Genomic DNA, 21,807 nt, shown 5'->3' with positions numbered 1-21,807 from the left:
CTGTGTTTTACCACATAACATAAATCAGAGTAAGAAAGCCAAAGCCAGGAGCCCAGCTCAGGCCAGGCCGTGCCTGGCTCACCCACCAGAGTTGCCGAAGCGGCAAATAGGGACTCAGACTGCCAGGCTCCCAGTGGCGCTGCTGTGACGCTGGGGGAAAGGTATGCCCCTGGGGGCGGTGTGTGGCGAGCCCAGCACGACCCAGGAGCACGGCCCTCCCCAGGGCGCACCAGGGTCGGCCAGGCCCTCTGCCACCGAGGCGAGGCGCCGAGAAATGTGAGCTGTGTCTCCTGCATGCACGGCGACCACAGCCTTCGGTCCTGATAAGTAAGTAGATTATGTTGATTCATGGCCTTGGGCTTCAAGGCACAAAACCACAGAGTCTGGGTCGGGATATGTCACTGGGGAGTGAAGGAAGAGCTGGTGAACACGCAGCCGAGAATCTTCCCCGTCTGAGCCATGGGATGGGCCGTGTCTCGGGCGCGGGGGTGGCCCGGCCTGGGGTGGGGGTCAGCACCTTGGGGCTGGGGTGGCCCAGTCTGGGAGAAGTGGGGGGTCAGCACTTGGTTCCTGAGCCGCTAGAGGCCGGAGCTCAGGCGTCTGGGTTGGGCGGGGACATGGAAACTTCCTTCTCCCATGAAGCTCCGAGAAGGTTGTTGCTGGTGTGTGTGCGTGTGTGTGTGTGTGTGTGTGTGTGTAATAACAACTGTATTGAGATATAATTCATATACCATACAGCCCACCCATTTGAGATAAACAAATTTAAAAAAATGTTTTAATGTTTATTCATTTTTGAGAGAGAGAGAGAGAGAAAACATGAGCAGGGGAGGATCAGAGAGAGAGGGAGACACAGAATCCAAAGACAGGCTCCAGGCTCTGAGCTGTCAGCACAGAGCCCAGCACGGGACTCGAACTCACAAAGCGTAAGATCATGACCTGAGCCAAAGTCGGACGCTCAGCCGACTGAGCCACCCAGGCGCCCCTGAGATCTACAATTTTTAGTTGTTAGTGTATTCATGGGGTAAGGCAGCAACCACCACAATTTTAGAAAATTTTGCTCATCCCCCCAAAAAAAACCCTGCACCTATTAGCCGTCACCACCCTGCCCCAGCCTCTGGCAACCACTAATCTGCCTTCTGTCTCTAAATTTTGCTTCTTCGGGACATTTCATAAGTGGAATCACAGAACTTGTGGTCCTTTGTGTCTGGCTTCATTTACTTAGCATCACGTTGTCAAGGTTTGCCCGTGGGGTAGCAGTGTGTATCCGTCCATCGTTTCCTCTCACAGCCAGATAATACCCCATCCGGTGGGTAGGGCACCACTTATTTGAACACTTCTCACTGGATGGGTTTTTGTTTCCACTTTTTTTGCCACGAACATTTGCATACAAGTCTTTGTGTGAACATATGCTATTTCTCTTGGGTATATACCTAGGAGTGGGGGAGCTACGTGGCATGGGAACTCTTAAATTTAACCTTTTGGGGAAGGGTTCTTTTCCAAAGAAGATGCACCATTTTCTATTCCTACCAGCAGCAAGTGAGTGTTTTAGCCTCTGCAGCCTCGCCAACACTGGTTAGTATCTATTTCTCTTTCTTCTTTTAAGTTTATTTATTTACTTTGAGAGAGAAGGAGAGAGAGAAAGAAAGAATCCCAAGCAGGCTACACAGTGCCAGTATAGAGCCTGATGTAGGGGCTCAGACTCACAAACCACAAGATCATGACCTGAAATCAAGAGTTGGACTCTTAACTGACTGAGCCACTCAGGCGCACTGTGTCTGTTTCTTCATTACAGCCATCCCAATGGGCACAAAGTACAGTCTACAGTGGTTCTGTTTCCCAAATCATTATGTGGAACATCTTTTCATGTGCTTATCAGTCATTTGTAAGAACTTTTGTAGAAAAACGTCAATTCCAGAGGCATCCGGGTGGCTCAGTCGGTTGGACATCTGACTTCAGCTCAGGTCATGATCTCGTAGTTCGTGGGTTCAAGCCCCACGTCGGGCTCTGTGCTGACAGCTCGGAACTGGAGACTGCTTCGGATTCTGTGTCTCCCTCTCTCTCTGCCCCTTCCCCGGTCATGCACTATATCTCTTGCTCTCTCAAAAATTCATAGTAAACATTTTAAAAAAGAAAAAAGAAAAAAAAATGTTGATCCCACTCCCTTGTCCATTTTTTTTAACTGGCTTATTTATCTTTTTATTATTGAGTTGTAAGCACTTTAAAATGCATTCCAGATAAAGTTCCTTACAGGACATATGATTCACAATACATCCAGTGACCTGCTGGGATTCCCGGAGAGGCTTTTCTTTTCTTTTCCGTGGAATTCCAACTATTAAACGTACAAGGAGTGATGGGCTTGAGGACCACCATTTGGCAAATGCCAGGGTAGAAATGGTTTCCAGTGAGAATCCTAAATGGTTATTAAAATTGGTGGGCTGAGTCCATATGAGAAACAGGATATTTATAGTTTTCTTAAAAATTTTGTTAATGTTTATTCATTTTTGAGAGACAGAGAGACAGTGGGGGAAGGACAGAGAGAGAGGGAGACACAGAATCTGAAGCAGGCTCCAGGCTCTGAGCTGTCAGCACAGAGCCTGACGCAGGGCTCAAACCCACGAACTGTGAGATCATGACCTGAACTGAAGTCGGACGCTTACCCGACTGAGACACCCAGGTGGCCCAGATATTTAGTTTTAAAGCACTCTCCTCACAGGATACTTATTAATAAGGGGGAAAACCACAACGTTACACTGGGCAGGCCACACCTCAGTCACTCGGTCAAAATGAATATCAAGCATATGGGGACGAGTGGACACCATGTGCCTCCCAGCACTGAGAAAGATACAGCCTGTCTTCAGTGACATTGTTTACCCAAAATGCATACCTTGGATTGAATGCTGAGGAAATATCAGAAAAAGCCAGAGAGAGGGGCATTCTAGAAAACAGGTGACCAGTGCAGACACAAAGGTGTCAAGGTCATGAAAGACACGCATGAAGAACTGTTCCAGATTCAAGGAGACGGGAGAGTCGTGACAACTGAAAGCATGGTGACCCTAGACAAGATCCTGGACCAGAGAAAAGACATTGGGGCCACCACCTGGGAAGCTCACCACCGAATAAGGCCTGCTGGTTAGGGAAGAAGATTTCCTGGCTTTGATAACCAAACGGTGCCAGGTGTCGCCATCTAGAGAATCTGGATAGAGTCGATGGGGAGCAGCTTCTTGGAAAGTATGGAGTTCCTTCAAAATGAAAAGTTAATGACGAGAACAACAAAGTCTTGCTTCCTAAACTCTTTTAGTGTCCCGTTGTCTGAGCGAAGAGGCCCAGTTTCTTAGCTAGATTGTCACCAACCTGTGACTCTTGCTCCAAACCACCTGGAGTGGGGTCAGTGGCCCCGGAGTCCCAGGGTGGGTCTGCCCTGTTACCCCAAAGGCAGTGGGGGGTTCCTGGAAAGGTTTGGGCTGGGACGGGCTGTGGGTCAAGCCAATGGCAACTTGCTGGGTGGATGCGATTGGGTACGGAGAAGCAAATGGAGAGAGAATTTGCCAAAGTCCAAGGGGGAGAGCATGAAGACAGAGGAAAGGCCAGACTCCAGGAGTGTTCGAGAGGTGAGATCAGTAGGACCTAGTGACAGAATATGGTGGGGGGTGGCGGGGAGCAAATGGGGAAAGCAAGGGCGACTTTAAAGCCATTGGGTAACCGGAGCCCGGAGGGCAGATTCCATCTGGTGGCTGTTCAGGGTGCGGGGTGTTGTACATTTGTTCCTGAAGATGTGCTCTCCGTGCTTCCGCACCTGCTCCATGCCCGGAAGGCCGACCGCTGTGGATGGCATCACTTAGCCTCTCTCTGGCTTTCGGCTCTGCTCAGCCAAGGAGGGAGCAACAAGAGAGTTTGGGGTGTCCCCCCAACGCCTACTCTTCCCAGTTTGGCAGTGGCTGCCCTGATCCCACTGAGGCAACTACCCGTTGGGCAACCTCTCCTGTGTGGCCGCCTCCCGTGCCCTTCCATGCCTGGAGATGGGTGTGGAACAGCTGATCCTCGGTGCCTCGCCACCCCTGCTCGGCCCCCTTGACTCACCCTTGTAACGAGCCTCCTTATTCAATTTCTTCAGTCACCCCTTTGAGTGAGAGATCTACTTCTCACCAGTTCTCAATGGTAAATACGCCCAGTGAACAATGCCTTCTCTGGACTCTGTCATTATTGCTGTTAGTCTTTGGGGGAAGAGGGATTGTGGGGCTGTGGCTTCATGCCACCATCTTAAATACTGTTCCTTTGTCTCCATTTACAGTCTGTGCTCCGTGACTCCATGCTCCTGGCTTCAGTGGGGCTGTGGAGGCAGGGAACTTGACCAGGCCAGTTAGATCCTTCCCTGGGATCCTTCAGAGTGAGCAATGCAGTTCTTGGTGATAGTAGTGAGTGTCAGAGCCAAATGCCCACAGGGACCCTGCACGCGATGGCTACGGAAGATACCCCAACGCCTTCCATGGACTAGGCTAGTTCAACTTGGCTTCCCGTCACTGACAGCTGAAAGCAGATGATGAATACAGCTGTTCAGCAGGAGGGTGGGGCCCTGGTACAGATGAAGCTCCATACCGTATACATCTGTCTCTGTGGGAATACAATTTCGGAGCTAGAAGTTTCTCTGGGCCGGACGCTGAGATTTAGGCGTTGCCTGAAACAGTGGTGGACTGATGCTTCCCCAGATCTCACCCCTCCTCACCTTCCTTCCCTTCCTTTCTCCCAGGGCTGAGATTGATTGAAATTGGCCCTTGAAGGGAGATCATCTTCCAGAGCTTCCGGACTGGTGGAGGAGACAGACCCAACAGCCAATGGTCACAGTGCAGCCTCAGCAGGTGAATCTTAGAGAGGTGCCGATGACGGCTCTGGCCCCACCGCCTCCCCCTCTGAAACCTGTTCAAGGCCAGCTTTCCCATCGTGTCTTTGGTGACACCCTTTCTGTCTCTTCCACGTGGGGGGAGCTGTCCCTCATCTGTCCTTGCCCATCTGTGTTGTGCCTGCCTCCACCTGCTCTGCTGTGGGCAAACCCCTTAGGGCTTGACCCTGACCTTGGACTCCATGAGGTCTGCATCTGTGCTCCCTTCAATTCTGGGGCCCTGGAAGGCGAGAGGTGCCAGGGACTATGTTGGCTGTAAGGGCGACTCTGGTGGCAATGTAGAAGGCTGAAAATTCATCATTTTAAGAACTGGTTCCAAATTCCCCTTAGAAGCGAATCCTCCTATCAGCCTCTCTAGGAGAGGAAACAGGACTATGGGGGCCAGACTATTCTGTTTTGATAGTAGGCAGGATTTGAGGGGCAGGTGAGGAGAGAGTAGGGAGAGGGCCAAGGCAGAGACAGCAGAGAGGCATCTGGACAGAAGGATTTTTTGTTCATGTTTATTTATTTTGAGAGAGAGAGAGAGAGCAAGCGAGCCAGGGAGGGAAGAAGAAGAGGGAGAGGATCCAAAGCAGGCTCCACACTGTCAGCACAGAGCCTGATGAGGGGCTCAATCCCATGAGCTGTGAGATCATGACCTGAGCCACAATTATGAGTTGGACACTTAACCAGCCGAGTCACCCAGGCTCCACCCCCTATCCAGGGAGAAGGATTTTAATAAAGTTCCTATAATTGCAAAGCAGATCTTTCTGCCTCTCCCACTGTCAGTAAGGTTCTACCCGCACAAATGCCTGGTGTGAGTGGGTTTGGGGATGGAAACGAAGGAAAAGGGTTTTCCTATCTGGGTGGCCAGAGGACTGAGGTATTTTGAGCAAGGAGCTGAGACCTTCCCAATTGATACTCAGCGGAAGCGGGGCTCCGGGTCACGGACAGCCATGGGATGTGGCCGGTCCTTCCCCGCCCTCCCCCTCATCCCACGAGACTCTGCAGGCATCTTGAGGAAGGAGTTCATATTCTTCCACCATCCACAGGCTGGGCTGGGGTGGCCTCGGGACCATTCTGCCTTGCAGGGCCAGCTCCTGCTGAGCCCAGCTTGTGCCATCAGGACATGAGTCACTGGTGACCATGACCTTCAGGAACAGAAACCCCTGGCCCTACTATAACTGCTTTTCCCTCTCTTGTTTTCACCGAGCCCGGAGACCCCCGGCTTCTCCCACCCACTCACTCAGTCACTCAGCAAATGTTCCCTAGGCATCTCCTCTATGCCGGGAGCACGGAGTGCTCAGAGTAGACCAGAGGTGGCCCTTGCCTTCAGGAGGTTGCCATTCAGTGGGGACAGAGACAGGTGTGGCAATAGACCACGTGACCATGCAGGGTGGAAGGGCATTGTCAGATGTGGCCCCAAGGGCTCTGGGAGCAGAGAGGAGGCACCTAGCACAGAAAGGATGGGGCTGGGAGCTTCCAGAAATAGACAATGAGAAGCTGAGTCTCAGAGGATGATAAGGAGTTATCGGAAGTGGTTGGGGGTGTGGATAGGCAGAGGCAGAGGCAGGGGCAAAGGCACAGAGGTGAGAGCCGACCTCAGAATCCAACGCAGCCTCTGCTCAGAGCTCCCACTTTGGTGGGTGGGCACCTCGGCCCCCTCCTCCCCCCAGGTCTGATGTCTTGCTCATGCCTAAATACTTCTCTAAGCTTGGCCCTGCCAAGGTTTCCCGGGGCACATTCATCACTGTGAGGTGAACAGGTCTGGGTCTCTGATTTCAGACACAGAAATCCACTCTGGCCAGGTGAAGCAGATAGGGGGATTATTCAAGGGTACTGCATAGCACAGACTCTCTGAGAAAGCCAGCCTATGGCAGAGCCTGGAGCCAAGGTCCCCAAACCCACAGCAGAAATTGCTGCAGGGGGCTCACCCCAGCTGGTCCCCCCTGGGTACCCTGCACCTGTCATAGCACTGCCTCCTGGCAGCCCGAATAGATTCTACATGGGGACACCCACCATCTGGGTTGCCTTTGTCCATCCAGAGTCTGGCTGGCTTGTGATTGGTGGAGCCCAGGTCACATGATTAAACCCTAGCTGCAAGGGAGGCGGAAGGGGGCTGGCCGAGTTTTGTGGAGGAAGATAGAAAGTCATGGGGCGCAATTCCCCAGGTGGAGGAGGCACGACCGGAGGCAAAGCAATGATATACAGGTGCTCTCGAAGCAGAGGTGGGGCCCTGCCCTCAGCACCATCTGAGGGCACCCCAAGGCCTGCCAAGCCTCCCTGCTTCCTCTTCTTTCGTCTGTCTTTTTGCTCATTCATTCAGCCAATGACAGTTACGTGTTGTGGGGGAGGGGCCCTGTGTTGGGTATTAGGGCCCCTGCACTGAGTCACATCCTTCACTGTGTGCCTCCTGCCCCCACCCCAGGAGCTCACCGCCTGATGGAAGGCCTGCACCTGTGATGGCAGCTGCAGTCTGGGTAGTGGTCGCCTTCACTGTGGGGCGACTTTGTGGAGGGTGGAATTTGTGCTGGGCATTGATGTGCCTGTGGACTCAGGTGTGGCTGTGGCTGGCTGGTGGGCTCCAGGAGCATGACATTCCAGGGCAGGCCCAGAAGGGGGGCACAGTGTGTACAGGGACCGGCCTGTAGTGCAGTCCTGGCGGACAAGAAAGAGCATGCGCTGGCCACCCAGCAGGCAGTCGCTCTCAGTAAGGAGGGATTGAATCTTTCTGGCCAAAGCAAGGAGATTGTGCAGTGGTGAAGCAGGAAGCCGGAGGGGGAGGCACATAGGACCTCCAGCGGAGGCTGAGGAATCCCTTGACCACCTGGGCAGGGGGGTGGGGGCGCACTGTTGGATCTGGCTTGGCCCCGGGTGCGATTGGAGGATTTCCCCCCTGCTGCCCGCAGGGCTGGATGGCAGGGCTGAGGCCGGAGGCAGGGCTTGGCCCACACTCACCTTGGGCCTCTACCACCAGCCCTGGACACAGAGTGGGCTCTGGGGCAATGCTTGTGAGCAGAGGTGGAGACTGCGGGGGGCCAGGTCCTGGCACTGTGTTTTCTAGGTGTTTGATGTCCCACCTCAAAGGGTGAAATGGGATGAGACAAGGGAGAGCTCTCTGTAGACTGACTGAACCACCCTGCCCAACTCCTTGGGCTCTAGGCCTGGACTCGTGCGGTGTGACTGGGCCCAGGGACCCTCCCAGGTCACAGGGTCCACCCCCCCAGCCCCAGCAAGTGTGGTGATTCACAAGGGAGGCGGGGATGGCCAAGGCTGAGACTGTATTTTATAAACTACCGCTGTCCGCCAGCCACGGCACTTTCCACAAGAGCAGGAAAGGCCTGTCTGCCTCGAGCTGGACGTTCCCATGAACAGACATGAAGGAATCAGTGCTGGGGAAACACCCTGGTCAGGAGGCCATTAGGTCAAGAGGCCGCATTTTCCCCTTCTGGGGACAGCTATGGGGGAGGCACTTGAGAAGGGGCCTGAGTGCTGACTCAGTCACAGTGACCTCGTGAGATTCATCCGGGAAAGCTCTGCCTGCCCCTTCCCGCTTCCCCCCTGCTGGGGGGCCACCTTGTTCTGTAATTGCTCTCCCTCCTCAGACTAACTTGAGTGGTGGGGAGTAGGGGGAGGGGATGTAAAGGCATCCAAGGAGGCATTGCTTTGGTGCCGGGGTGGCTTTTAGGCACTTTTGTGAAGCAGACTCCTGTCTGCCCAGGGAACAAGGCCACCTGGCTTTGTATGTGTGTGGCTAACGGGGCAGCGCGGAGGGAGCCTAGGGCAAAAGGCTCTGAGGGAAACTGGGTCTCCCCAAGGCTTAGAGCTGACAGTTTTTATCCAGAGCAGCTGCCCCCAGGCCCCCATCCCCACTCTGGCCACATAGGAGGTTCTAGACACCAGGGGCCGCAGGCTATGAGTCCCAAAGGCCTACAGGAAACCCGGCACAAAGCTCCAAGAACTTTTAAGCTCTTCTCTAAACGCATCTTTATCGCCATCCCTAGCCTGGGCTCCCCGCGGCCCCGCCCCTGCCCCCAGGTAAGCAGGGGAATTAGCCCTGAAGTTGTCTTGCAGCCTCTCTAGGGGGCGCTCCACCTCCATCAGCCTCCCTTTTCCTTTTTCTTTGTTGTCATGGTGACAGTTGTTGACCTGACTTGGCGGTCCAGGCAACGTGTGCGCCCCAGAAATCATCGCAAATTCGCGGAGGAAGGGCGCAGAGTCACGAGGGAAGGGAGGGCGTGCAGGGCACTCTACCTCGACCGCCGGTGAACATTCTGGAGAGCCCTCTGCCACCGGGCCTGCGCCGCCTTCTTCTGCGTGGGGAGGCAGGTGCGCTGGGCCCAGGGAAGCCACCTCTTGTTTGTTCTCGGTGGGATGTCATGACTTGTTTCCTCCTACCCCTTCCGAGCTTCGGGGGTCCCTTCTGGCACGTGGCAGCCTCTCTCTGGAGGAGCACCCACGTCGTTGAACTTAATTAGTCCTGCTCCCACTCTGTTGGTTGTTTCCTGAGCTTGGAATGAAGTGTTTGCTGTGGCTTTTTATAGAAATAGCTGTCACCATGGACTTGCACCTCATGCCCCCTCCATTAGACATGCATCCCTTCTGCCATCTCGGGGGCAGCATGGTGACAAAACCCCTGGGTCCCACCAGCTTTGCGACTTTTGGAGGTCCCACCTCGCCTCTGTGGTCTCCGCTCCTCATCTGGATAATGGGGATAATAGGACTCCCCTGGCTGGGGGAGGGGAAGGGCCTGGTTGGTGAGCCCAGGGCGGGTGGGGTCCACTGAGAGAACAGTGTCTGGGGTCAGCGGCTCATGACTGGGAGGGACTGGCCTAGGGTCCCTTTCCTAGAGGGATTATGTCCTTTTCCTAGAGCTGTGGTGGCAGGGATGGCCCATGCCCAACTCCACCTGTGGGAGCCCCCAAGCACCTTCCCCGGGGAGGCGGGGCCGGGCTCCCCTGGGCTCCTCAAGAGAGCAGCCATCATTCCTGCAAGTCAGAGGAGTCGAGAGAAATCGTGGCACCAAAATAGCTCTTTTCCATAAACAAAGCTGCTTTTCGTTGGGGTAATGTAAACAGGCAGATGCACGAGGAGCTGGTGCCATCCGGTAGAGCAGCGGGGTGGGGGGGCGACGGCGGCGGGTAGGCCTGGCCTCCGGGGCCCCTCACCAAGCAGGGGCCCGGCTGGTGGGGCCGCTCCAGCGCCCAGGCCAGCACAGCGGACGGGCCACCCCGGAAGGACTCCTGCGGCACCCGACCGCCCCCTGGGCCCGTTCTGATGGGGTCGGGGCCTCTCCTCAGGCTGGCCATAGCTCCCAGGGTCGGGGGATCGGGGACCTCCGGGCCTGGCGTGTGCCTGGCATGCAGCAGGCCAGAGGGACACAGCTGTCTCTGTGTGCCACCATCCTGGCCCTGTGGTTCCTCTTCTCTGCTCCCCATCCTGGGTTCCCAGTGTGCTCAGTTTGCTTTGTATTTGGTTATCCTGTCATGTGAATCAGTCTCCGATCCCGCGAGCGTGCCTTACGCCGGGAGAGGTATGTCAAGTGCAAAGAAGTCTTCCTGGCCAGAGGCGTCCACGTCCACGGGACAGGGAGAAGGAGAAGATGGGCAGGGGGAGAGCAAGTGAGACAGACAGGGTGAGCATGCGTGTCCCAGCTGGCGTGCCTCCACTGGGGGGAGGGGGCAGGGGCTCCTGGTGCCCCCCCCCATCACCATCACCCAGCCTCAGGGGCATGGAGCCCCCCGCAGAGATCCCTTGGCCCGGCTCCAGTAACTCCAACATGAGCCCGTTTCCGGGTTTGGTGGTCCAGCCTCAGAGCTGCTGAAGCTGTCCCCTGGGAAGATGGGCTGTCAAAGAACTATAGAAAGTTCTAGAGCCAGACTGAACCTTGACTGCAAATATGACGCAGTACCCCCGTTGCACCTGCCCTGAGCTGCATGCGCGCACGCGAGAGAGAGTTGTCAGATCCCATTTGAGATCCCATTCCAGATGAGAAGACACGGCCCGGAGGGGTGAGGGGGCCTGGCTCCAAGAGGCAGTGCCAGAAACCCACCCCTGCGGCCAGCCTGCCTCAGTGGCCATGCTCCGCTCTGCTGTGCAGCTGTCTTTCATCCAGAGAAACTGGAGGGGGCAGAAACGGAAGCCCAGGGATGGTCACTCATTCACCCAGAGATGATGGCGCAAGATGAGGGGCAGGGCTGGGACTGCCATGTGCCTGCCAGCCCCAAGGCCAGGGTCCTGTCTGCTTTACGGCTGCTTCGTAGGGGGCAAGGGTGGTCTGGGACGCCGGGGGGGCGGGCCGGTGCCTGGGAGGATGCCAGGCCGGGCTGCGGGGGAGGGCAGGGGCCGGTAGCTCCCGCCTGCCCAGGCAGCAGAGGGTGGCTGGAGAGGGTCCTGCCATATGGGAGCAGCGGGTCCCCTCATCTGTAAGATGGGGTGCTCATGGTGCCCGCAGCACGGGGCAGGTGAGAGCCCCACCTGAGACCTGGGCGCCCTCCTGTCGGAGGAATGGTCCCCCCACCTAGCCTTTGTGTGTCTGAGGGTGTCGACAGGAGCACTTGGAAAACAGCCTCTGGCAGAGGGGAAGTGACAGTCGTGCTGACAGTCTGCCCCAGGACAGGCTGTGGATGCCTGGCTGGGGCAAGGTGGGTGCACTTCCTGTGGGGGAGCTGGGTGAGGCTTGGGGTGCAGGGAGGGGACTTGCCTGCAGCAGGGGCGGCCTGGGCCAGAGGTGGGGCCCGGAGAGGGGCGAGCGTGGGCAGAACAGTGGGAAGACACGAGTGGGATGTGCTGAGGACAATTGGGGGGCCGGCTGAGGGGGCTGGCGGCCTGAGCAGGGCCTCCCTGGTGACCCCCAGAGGCCTTGAGAAGCCAGGGGGAGGAGGGTGAATCTGGAGAAAGGGGAGGTGGGATCAGCGAGGATCAGGAGGGAGTTTGAGTCCTGGAGCAGGGGGCCAAGAGGCAAGTAAAACCATTTTCTTGGGGCGCCTGGGGGGCTCAGTCAGTTAAGCGTCCGACTTCGGCTCAAGTCACGATCTCGCGGTTTGTGGGTTCAAGCCCCGCGTCGGGCTCTGTGCTGACAGCTAGCTCAGAGTCTGGAGCCTGTTTCAGGTTCTGTGTCTCCCTCTCTCTCTGACCCTCCCCTGCTCATGCTCTCTCTCTCTCTCTCAAAAATAAATTTAAAAAATTAAAAAAATTTTCTTGATCCATGTGTCCCCTTGGGAGCATCTCCCACCGGCTCCAGAAGGTCCCACCAGAGCAGAGGCTCGGCGTGCCTGCCAGTGGGGGGACATGGGAGCAGCTGGGGTCCCAGAAGGGCTGACTCCTGCAAAGACCCCAGAGTCTCCCATGAACCCACCCCCAACCCCTGAGGACCGTGCCTGAGAGGGACCCCCTCCGTGTCCCTGTCCCTTCCAGTGTGGAAGCCAATCGGGGTGCGTCCACTCAAAAACGTCCTCAGGCCCGCTCCTCCTCAGCCTTTTCCTTCCCTCACCCAGTCAGACCATCTGGTTCCCGTCAGCTTCCTGGTCGTGCTCGGTGCCTCCCTCCCGCCTTCCTGGACCCTCCCCTAGAATTGTCTACTCACTTCTTGCTGCCCACCCCCGCCTTCGCCAGCCAGAACCGACATCTCAGGACACCTGGGAAATGTGTGTGTGGTGGGGGGTGTTGGGCATGGGGTTGGGGGGAGGCCAGGAGGCTGGTTCTCAGCTCGGACCGCTCAGCCTGGCTCCGGTCCGCTTTGGGGTTCTCTGCTCGCTCGTCCTCTGGCTTCGCCAGCTCGGGCCAGCGACTCTGCCTGAGAGCTGGTGGCGGGAGCTCAGCGCTGCTCCCCACCGCATCTCCCCGGGGGGGTTGGCAACCGCTGTCTCCCCAGAGGACACCACCCTGCTGGTCGCTGGCTCCGCGCTGGCTTCCACGCTCCCCTCCGCCTCCCAGCCGGGTGGTTGGGGGTCAGACGAAATCTGGGATGAGGACTGAGCCGAATCTAGGGTTTCCAACCCAAGATCTACTGAGGAGAGGCCAGCGGGGTCCTGAGCCCCCCCCAATGGGCATCAGAGAAGCCGCCCTGATGGGAGGGTGGCCAGCCACAGGTGCTGAGCTCTGAGGCCCCGCGTCGCCCACCCCCGGGGAAGCAGGAGGGCAGTCGGCCCGTGATTCACAGCTGCTCTTGCCGTGAGGTCATCTGCGGCCTCCTTCCCGCATGGGGCGGGCTAGGTGGGGGCTCCCCCCCCAGCCCCGATGGGGCAGGCTGGTCCTCCCATCTCCCTCTGCCTGGCAGGGGGAGGGAAGGCAGGAAGGCGGGCTATCTATCTCTGCCACCATCTAATTACCCCGAGAGGTAATTGCTCTGGGTTTTCTCTGACACCTTGAGATTTCTCTCCAGGGCCTTCCTCGCTGGAGCCAAAAAAACCCCAAGGAGGCTGCAGGCCCCAGGACAGCGCCTATTGCTAAACCCCAACAGCTCCCCGGCAGCCCCGCCGCGACGTGCCTGAGCTTTGAGACAGCGTGAGTTTATGACAGGTCCCATTATGTCTCTTGCACAAGCACCGAGTGTTGAAATACCCAACGGATGATGACACTGTTGAAATAACCTGTCGCCTCAGCACTTTCTCCGTCATTAGCCAGATGTTCNGGAGGAATGTGGGAACGGGCAGAAGGGCAGGTGGGGCCTCCCGGAGGAGGAGGGGGAGGACGGGAGGCTGGCCTCCACTGTCCCTTGGCCCCGGAGTCCCATAATCACGGCGGGAGGACCCTGCATGTGCTTTGCCTGCTGGGACGGTCTGGGGAGGAAGCCTCCGTCGGGGCCCACGGGGAGCCGGGCATATGGGCTCTACTTTGCTCAGCGTGCAGCTCAGAGAGGTGAAGTGATGTCCCAGACACCCCCAGCTCCCCACCAGGAAAAGAGGGCGCCTCGTCTTGAATCCGGCCAGTGCCCATGGCATGCCATCTCCCCCCACCCCAGCCCAGCAGTGGCCTTCCAAAGACTCCGCGTCAGCCAGAAGGGGAGCTAAGGGCGGGACTAGCCGGCCAGGCCATCACCTCCTAGAGACGTTGCTAGAATCAGCGCTCCCCTCCTCCCCACCGCGTGGGTTTGCATCCTGGCTCCGTTCTTGCCACGTGACGTTGGGTAATCCTTTACCTCTCTGGGCCTCAGTTTCTTGATCTATAAAAGGGCAACTGATCGACCTACCTGTATTTGTTCATACATACCTGCATGGTGCATGCCTATAGGAAAGCGCTTTCTGGGAGATGTCAAATCCATAAGGTCCCTTCATAAACGTAAGGCCCTGTCGCTGGAGGCGTCGCCGCCTGGGGAGGGACATCCACCAACTGTGGAGGGGACTACAAGCATCAGTGGGGGGTTGACCAGACACTGAGCTCCTACATCTGTTGTTGATTTGGGGAATTAAGTGGAGGAGTTTGTGGCTAATAACTGAGCCCCAAGGGCCTACAGCTGCCAAGAGGGTACAAGTGGGAAGGGGACAAAGTTTGTATCTTTAGTACCTTCCTGTTTCTCCTGCTTCTGGAACCCATTGTGCGTCCCCACGTGCGCACTCTCCCTTTCAGGAAAGGACCAGCTATCAGTCATTCACACCTTAGTGAGAATGGCTTTCCTGGGAGCCTGGCTTCTCTTGTCTGGGCACCCTGGAGATGAAAGTGCTGCCACCTTCAGGCTGTATGGACCCAGCCTAGCTTGGGCTGTCAGCCCTGTTCCAGTTCAAGAGGCCCCCCGGGCAGCTTTCTGCCAATGGGTCACCTCATCCTCCTGGTTCAGAGGAAGGAGGTGGGCCCGTATCAGGGACCCAGCCTGGGCTGTGGGACAGTCAGTCCTGGATTTCACTTGCTGTGTGGTGTTGAGTGAATGCCTTTGCCTCTCTGAGCCTTAGTTTCCCCAGCAGCAGTAGGGATTCCAAGAACATGTGACTCACAGAGTTACTGTGGAATGTGACCTATTAAGGCACATGGGTGCCTCTGTAGGAGGGGACCTTGTGGCCATGATGGCTCTGGCTGGGGGTCAGTAAGGCCCAAACAGGAGGCTGAACATGCAAGGGCGATTTGACTCTGATACCCTGCAATGGGGCTGATGGGCGCTGGGCATCCAAGGGGCTGCTCGCCCCAAATCTCAGCTCAACACAAAAGCCCATTTCAGTGGGTTGGCATTGCCTCTGTGTCCCCTCCCTGAGTCCAGGCCACCATCGTCTCGCTCTGGGATGGAGCGAGGGGCCTCAACCTGGTGGCCAGAGCGATCTTTTGACTTTGCAGAGGTCTTTTATTTTATTTAAAAAAATTTTTTTAATGTTTTTTATTTATTTCTGACAGAGAGAGAGACAGCATGAGCGGGGGAGGGGCAGAGAGCGAGGGAGACACAGAATCCTTAACAGGCTCCAGGCTCTGAGCTGGCTGGCAGCAGAGCCTGACACGGGGCTTGAACCCACAGACCATGAGATCGTGACCTGAGCCAAAGTCAGATGCTTAACCGACTGAGCCACCCAGGTGCCCCTGCAGAGATCTTTTAAAATCCTAAACCAGATCAAAGATCATCCTCTCTCCCACCCGACCGACCCTGGTCCAACCCTTGCTGAAGTCTTTCCGTTGCACCAAAAATGAAATCCAGGCTCCTTGTCGGGGGCGACCCCCTCTCCAGTGCTCGCTCCCTCTCTCCCTCCAGCTTCAGGGCTGCCTCAGGGCTCTGGTACTCGTTATTCTCTTTGTACCAAGTGCTCCTCTGCCCCTCACCATCTCTTCTCCTGGCTCCTTCCTTCCCATCATTCCGGTTTAAATGTCACCTCCTCCGGGATGCCCTCCTGAACTACTCCATCAAGTAGGAGCTCCCACCTCTAGTTACTTTCTGTTGTGCCCACTTATTTCCTTTAGCGTTTTCATCATGTGTAATAAGCTCCCTTTCTTATGGTCTGTCTCCCCAGCTAGAGTATGAGGATCTTACGTCTTTTGCCCATCACTGCACCCTTGCTGTGCCTTGCACATAGTAGGCATTCAATAACACTTGGTGAATGCACGATGGTGTCAGTTGATAAACTAAGACGATTTAATGAGGGCCTGCTATGGGCCAAGTGATTCCAGAGAACCCCCCCCTTCCACCGGCGCTGTAAATCGCATCCTGGAGACTTGTAAACGACTATTCCTGCCCAGGGTTCCTCCCCCGGAGATGCTGGCCCAGCTGGTCTGAGGAGGGGCCCGAGCCTCCCGTAAGTGATTAAAATTGTGTTTCCAAGGTTAAGAACCATTGCTGTAGTCCTTCAAAAATCATACAAAACAAAGCAAAACACAAAACCAAACAAAACTGTTTATTTTAAGCTTGTTTCAGACTTACATGGAAAACTTAGAAAAACAGGTAGGGTTCCTATGTATCTTCTGAAAACCCAGCTTCCCTTAAAGTGAGCATCTTAAGGGGCACCTGGGTGGCTCAGTTGGTTAAGCATCCGACTTCGGCTCAGGTCATGATCTCACGGTTCGTGGGTTCGAGCCTCGCGTCGGGCTCGCGTCGGGCTCTGTGTTGATGGCTAGCTCAGAGCCTGGAGCCTGTTTCAGATTCTGTGTCTCCCTCTCTCTCGGACCCTCCCCTGCTCACACTGTCTCTCTCTCTCTGTCAGAAATAAATAGAAAGCATTAAACATTTTTTTAAAAAAAGTGAGCATCTTATATAACCGCAGTACGATGACCCAGAGCAGGAAATTCACATGCACAACCCTAAGGAAGGAAGTAAACTGCAAGTCTTGCTCCAGTGTCACTTGATTGTCCACTACTGTCCCCTGGCGGGCCCCGGACCCTAGCCAGGACCCCACGCTGCTTCCCGCTGTCATTTCTCTTCCGGTTGCCAGCAATTCCTTGATCTGTCTTCATCCTTTATAGCCCTGACGCTTTGGATCAACCGATCAGTTATTCTGCTGAATTTCCCTCAGTCTGGGTTTGTCCTAAGTGTTCTCTGGATTGGAGACGTTAAGCGTTTTAGCGGGAATGTCACAAAACAGTCGTGTGTCCTCAGTGCCCGTGGCTCAAAGCCTTGTTACCTTAGCCTCCGTTGCGTGGCTACAGTGTGCCGGCCAGGTTTCTCCTTGTAAAATTACTGTCCTTCCCCCTTCGTTAGCGAATAAATACCTGGGGAGTGATGCTTTGAGACTAGGCGTCTCCCGTTTCTCTCTTGAACCTTTTGTCAGCCCATTTTGGCATCATCCATTGGAGGATCTCGCTTGCAACTATCCGGGTCATTTGTTCACCGACCATTTTTCTGTTTCCTTCTTTCCTTCCGCGGGGTCGATTGGCATTCTGATGCCTGGAAGACGTCCCCTTTCTCTCCATCTCTTCATTTTTCTTGGCGTGGCTGAGTCCCTCTTTCCATCCCTGTTCAGTCTCGCCACCTTGGGAACTAGGCGGCGCCACTGAGATTTAGGAACGAGGAACCGTGCTCAGAAGCAGTAAATCACTTACCCGAGGCTGGGAAGCGGCTGAGGAGGGATGCAAGCCCCGTCTGTCTTTTGCCTGGATCGCTGCCCTGGCCTCTGCACTGCCTCTGCCTCCGCCCTTGGCCTCATAATTCACATTTGGCCCCTCCCTGGACGCCACACCACCAGAACACTTTAAATCCTTCATGGGGCTCCTGGTGCCCTCTAGATTGAGCTCAAACCTCAAATGCCTTAGCCTGGCTGAAAAGGCCTTTTGGATCTCACCTCGGGCGCTTCCTCAGGCCTTGCCTCTCCCCATCCTTCCCTTTAGGCTCTGGCAGTGTTTTGCCTCAGGGCCTTTGCACATGTTTTCCTGTGTGAAACACCACACTCCTTTGCTGGCTCACTCTAACTCTTCCTCCAGGGACCAGAGTCAGGCATGCATCACCCTGCATGCCTCAGAGGGCTTCTGAGCCCTCTGGCCTGTCTGGGGCCTGCTCCGGAGGGAGGGCAGAGCCCCCTTGGGCTTCCCTTGATGGTGGGGCTTTCTACCTGCCTTGTCTCCCCTGTTATTGCTCTGCGTCTCCTCTCTGGCTGAACTGTGAGCCCCTCGAGGGCAGGGGCTGGGTCTCTGGATCCCCAGCACCGGGCGCATCAAAGTGTTTGGTGAATATTTATGGAATGGACGAAAAGTGTTCTCCAAAGCGCAGGCTCTTTCTGCAGCCCTGAGCACCTACTGTGTGCATGGAAGAAACTGACAGAGTTTGGAAGGACGGGAAAGATGCTTGTAAAACTGAACTGTAGGAGGGCCTTTGGAGGACTCAGCACTGATGGAATGTCTGCTGTCAGCTCAATTATCCACCCCGCCGGGAGTGGTACCATTCTACAGGAAAGGAAACGCGGGCTCAGAGAGGTGACGTTACTAGTCTGGGGTCACACAGCTGGTTAGCACCAGAGGCAAGATTTGAACACAGGCCTGCGGGATGCCAGAGCGCGTGCACTAGCCACTACCCCGCACAGCCACCCGGAGGGCCCGTGCCAGGTCCAGACACACCGCTTCCTTCAGGCCCTAAATCCAGTGGTTTTGTGTGGCTTTTCCATATGTCATTAATTGCCCTCCAGACCCTGCCTCTTTGGGTGTTTCTGCTGCAGTTAAAAGAGCAATAAAACACAGAGTAATTGGAAGACAAAGGCGACTGCCTGGCCAGCCCGCCCTGAGGAGCGGAGTGCCGGTAACTTGGGTGTGATCCTACCTGTGATTCATGCAGAGAAATTACAGTCTTCCGTGTACAGGTGTGTACAGGCCGCCGGGTGGGGTGCAAGCGAACACAGCATTTAGTGGGGCAGTAAAACTCAGGCCTGCGGTGGGGAAGGACAGTCAGACGGCCTCCCTCCGCCCTCCCCCCACCCGGCCTCCCTCCTGCCCCAAAGGAGACACTATCACACTATCAATACACAGCCCTTTATTTATTTATTTTTTTTTAAATGTTTTATTTATTTCTAGGAGAGAGAGAGAGACAGCATGAGCAGGGGGAGGGTCAGAGAGAGAGGGAGTCACAGACTCTGAAACAGGCTCCAGGCTCTGAGCTGGCAGTCAGCACAGAGCCCGATGTGGGGCTCGAACCCACGAACCGCGAGATCATGACCCAAGCGAAAGTCGGACGCTTAACCGACTAAGCCACCCAGGCGCCCCAATACACAGCCCTTTAAAGTTCACAGAGCGCCCTAGGTGTGTGTTTCTCTGGACTGAGCCCCACCCCTGCTGGGACCCGCCGGTGAGGGGCCACATGCTCTGGGCTGGGGACCCAACATGCCAGGGCTGAGGTCAAGGTCATGGGATGGTGATCGTGTACCGTCAGGATCAAGGGTTCTAGCCTGGACAGGTTGTGGACTGATAGAGGGTGTCTGAAAGGGTGTCTTACCATCTCGATGAATCCAGGAAGGCTTCCTGAGGGAGGCAGGGCATGGAGAGCCACGTAGGAATCCCTTCTTCCCTATCTAACCCTTGTCTGCAGCTGGAGAGAAGTCGTTTTGAAAGAGAGAAGAGGGACACCCAACCAGGTCCCCACTGAGTGTAGGAGCTGCCGTGAGGGGCTTCCTCGGCCACCGACCATCACGTCAGCTGATGGGCCCGGGGCTCTGAGACTGGCCGCCATGGGCTTATGTGAGCTCATGGCTGTGGCCCCTCTCCCCAAACCAGAGAATCCTTAGCAGAAAGCAGTCTGCACCGAAGCCAGGAGCCAGCGCTACTTCCAGGGAATGTGGACACCGGGCACGCGGGGTTGTGACAGCTTAGGCCCCAAGGAGGTCCCTTCTTGACCTAGAGCTGCCACCAGGGCTCCGGCCACAGGTCCCCTTGCCCTGCAGGTATGTCCGTTGACCCTGAGCCCTGGTCACAGGATTGTGGGCTTTCTCGCCCACACGTGCCTACCCCGACTAGGACCCTCCCCCACCGCCTACACCTCTTTCTTCTCAAATGGAGAGGGACAGAGTCGTGGGGATCTAGGACTTGGTGCTTAGGGCTAAACATACCTGACAAACACCAATGTTTACTTAGCCGGCAGGTTATTTATTTCTGGAAACGGAAGTCGCATTTCCATCCATATCCCAACACCCCAACCCCCCACTCCCTTGAGATCCCCTAGTGTCTCTCATATGTCTTCCCAGTATTCTTTGCGTTAAATGCATCAAGTGGTAGCTATTTACACACATGTATGCTGTTCGGTTCCTTGTGTTTTTTTTTTTTTTAAATATTTTTATTTATTTCTAGGAGAGAGAGAGAGAGAGAGACAGCGTGAGCAGGGGAGGGTCAGAGAGAGAGGGAGATACAGACTCTGAAATAGGCTCCAGGCTCTGAGCTGGCAGAGCCCGACCTGGGGCTCGAACCCACGAACCACGAGATCATGACCTAAGCGAAAGTCGGACGCTTAACCGACTAAGCCACCCAGGCGCCCCTCGCTCCTTGTGTTTTATGCAATAGTATGTAAAGTATGGGAGACTTCTGCTTATGCAAAGCTGCCTGCTCCTTCCTCCTCCCCCTCCTCCTCTCACTCCTCCTCCTCACAAGGCCCACTGGGTGGCTGTGACCCTTGGGTTGTGTGTGTTTGCACCTCGCTTCTCACGTGCTCAACATGCACCTGTGGATTACATTCCCAGCAGTGGGACTGTCGGCTCACAGGGTCAAACCCATCTGTATCTATGATAAAAATGCCTAAATCGTCTTTCATGGGGGTGTATCATCTTGCATTCCCACCAGCAATGTAGGAGAGCGCCTGGCTCCCAATATGACAGCTTTACCGGGAGGCTGTGTCATTGCACTTCGAATTTTTGCCTGATAGATAAGAAATGGGGTCCATGGTATGGTTTTTCTTCATATTTCTCTTAATGGGAATGAGGTGGAGTATCATTTCCAATGTTTAAAGGCCACTTGTGTGTCTTTACCTATTATTAGTAATTATTTATGTTTATTTATTTTTTATTTTTATTGAAAAAAATTTTTAATGTTTTTATTTATTTTTGAGAGAGAAAGAGATGCAGCGTGAGCAGGGGAGGGTCAGAGAGAAAGGGAGACACAGACCCTGAAACAGGCTCCAGGCTCTGAGCTGTCAGCACAGAGCCTGATGCGGGGCTTCAAATGCAAGAACCGTGAGATCATGACCTGAGCCAAAGTCGGTTGCTTAACCGACTGAGCCACCCAGGCGCCCCTTATTATTAGTCATTTCATTGATTATCCTTTCTGGCTTTTGAATTTCAAGTCGGTGTTGGAAGACTTTCCACACGCCACGGTTGTAAAGGGAGCCACTCACCTTTTCCTCTGATTGTCTTAGGGTTTCAATTTCTACATCTAAAGCTTAGATCTCTTTGGAGTATATCCTGGTGGTGCTCTGGTGAGGCTGAGATCCACCTGGATGGGTCACCAGATGGTTTCCTGGTTGTGCCAACACCATTGATCGAAATGCCTGTCTTTACCTCCCTGCGATAAGAAGGGCCACCTTCATCCCACCCTAACTTCCAGTGTTTGGGGGTGTATTTCTAGGCTTTCTTTCTGGCCCATTGATCTTTCTATTCATGGATGTGGTAAGCAATTTGAAAGTGTGTCTTTCGGGGTGCCTGGGTGGCTCAGTTGGTTAAGCATCCGGCTTTGGCTCCGGTCACAATCTTGAAGTTCGTGTGTATGAGCCCCACGATGGCTGTGCTGACAGCTCGAAGCCTGGAGCCTGCTTTAGGTTCTGTGTGTGTTTCTCTCTCCTGCTCCCCTGCTCACACACACACACACACACACACACTCCCTCTCTCTTTCTCTCTCTCAAAAAATAAACATTAATTTTTTTTAATCCTGTTTTTCTAGGAAAACTAAGGCTATACTGTTGCAAAATGCAACTTTCACAGGGATTTTCAGGTTAACACTCTAAAGCTTCCAAATGATTCCGACCTTGCCCCCAATCCTCTTCCCTCAGCAAAGGACCCAGCTGCTTTCTGCTCCCCCAACTGACCCACCTCACGGTGTCAGCTAAGCTCTGCCATTAGGACAAC

Source organism: Crocuta crocuta, unplaced genomic scaffold (genome assembly GCF_008692635.1).
Source record: "Crocuta crocuta isolate KB4526 unplaced genomic scaffold, BGI_CrCroc_1.0 scaffold217, whole genome shotgun sequence".
NCBI lineage: Eukaryota > Metazoa > Chordata > Mammalia > Carnivora > Hyaenidae > Crocuta > Crocuta crocuta.
Note: the sequence above shows the minus strand (reverse complement) of the source record.